This window comes from Vigna umbellata, chromosome 9, assembly GCF_029865625.1.
Source record: "Vigna umbellata cultivar VRB3 chromosome 9, Vumbellata_1.0, whole genome shotgun sequence".
NCBI lineage: Eukaryota > Viridiplantae > Streptophyta > Magnoliopsida > Fabales > Fabaceae > Vigna > Vigna umbellata.
This window is the reverse complement of record NC_142173.1, coordinates 33437952-33439731: the sequence shown is the minus strand read 5'-3', so window position 1 is coordinate 33439731 and position 1780 is coordinate 33437952. Positions and strand designations below refer to the sequence as shown.

Below are 1780 nucleotides of genomic sequence, written 5' to 3'. Positions count from 1 at the left end.
TCAAACTGTAGTCATACGAGGATGACCACCAGTGGCTACATCATCCGGAATAAATTTCCCCCAAAACCAATGTGATTTCCAAACTTGATTCATTTCTTCAATTCGAATATTCCTTGTCTCAGGCAGGAGCAAGGCAACAAAAATGGTCATGATAAGCACAAATCCAGCAAAGAAGAAGAAAAGACCAAACTTCAAGTGACAAAGCATGGTTAGGAAAACTTGGGCAATGACAAAGGTAAATAACATGTTTACAGCAACATTGGTGCCCTGACCTGCAGATCGAACCTCAAGAGAGCATATTTCACTAGGAACCAACCAACCTAGTGGACCCCAAGACCATGCATATGCTGCAACGTACGCACATATAAAGAATAAGAGAAGACCTGCTTCTCCATTGGTAAAATAGCCTTCACCACTCACTCCAAACTTTAGAGCAATCATGATTCCGACAGCAAGCTACACATATTATGAATTTCAAAATTAGTTGTTCACGGTAACGAATGAATTTAGTGATAAAACTGTTATTTTTAAATATTAAAATAACAAACATTATTTATCAATTAGGTTAAGGTTTTTACCTGACAAATAAGCATTTGAATCCCACCTTCGAGGAACAATATCCTTCTTCCAAACTTGTCCACAGAGAAAATGGAAACAAAAGTTGCAACCACATTAACGCCTCCAGTGATAACTGAAGACATAAGGGAAGTATCGTTTCCAAAGCCTAAAGTTTTAAAGAGGACAGGAGCATAAAACATGATGACATTGATGCCAGTGAATTGTTGGAAAAAGGGAATCAGAGAGCAAAAAGTGAGTTGAGGTCTGTATTTTGGTTTTGTAATGTTCTTCCATGGATGTTCAACATCTTTGGCTGCTTTAGCCGCATTAACGAGGTCTTGGAACTCCTCGTCAACATTATCCACGCCACGAATCTTTTGCAACATTTTCTTAGCTTCTTCTTTTTTACCTCTTTCGATTAAGGAGTTAGGGGTGTCACCTAAGAAAAGAGATCCTACACATAGCATGATTGCAGGAACTGCACCAGCACCTAAAGAAATTCTCCAACCATATTCTAGTTTTCCAGTGCCGTAATTAATAAGGTTTGCAACCAATATGCCAATTGTGATCATCATTTGAAATCCAATGTTAAGTGCACCTCTTATCGATGTTGGAGCCATTTCAGACAAGTAGACAGGTACAGACTATTGGAAATAATAATAACAAAAAAGAAAAAGGAAATGTTAAAAACAATTTAATAATGAAGGTTTCCCATAGTCATATAACCAAATTGGAAAGCATTGACAATGATGCAAAGCCTTACCTGATTACAATATCCAACACCAAAACCAAGTAATAATCGACCTATGATGAGCATTTCAATATTGACTGCAAAACCGTTCAACAACGCACCAACAAGGAAGAATAAACCACCTGCAAACATAGAGGTCTTGCGTCCCATCATTCTTGTGGTGGTGGAAGCAAAGAAAGAAGCTACCAATGCAGCAAGATATAAAGAAGAGGTGAACAAAGTAAGGAGTTCGTTGTCAAATTTGCAGTATTGACTTTCATGGAGAGACTCATCTTTCATTTTTTTATAAACACTCGGAAAGAATTTTAATAAGAATGGTTCCATGGAAGTCACTCCTCCCGTGATTCCAAGATCATAACCAAACAGTAGACCGCCCATGGCTGCTACAAAACATGTGACCAACACGAATAACGTGATCTTACTTTCATATTGTCTTCCATTTTCTAGAGTAGCAGAAGCTCCACCTGCCAT

At 38.1% G+C, this 1780-nt stretch overlaps 1 pseudogene; it reads right to left on the bottom strand.

Annotated features, from left to right (window-relative positions):
- Window positions 1-1780, bottom strand: LOC148193301 (sugar transport protein 10 pseudogene; annotated as a pseudogene).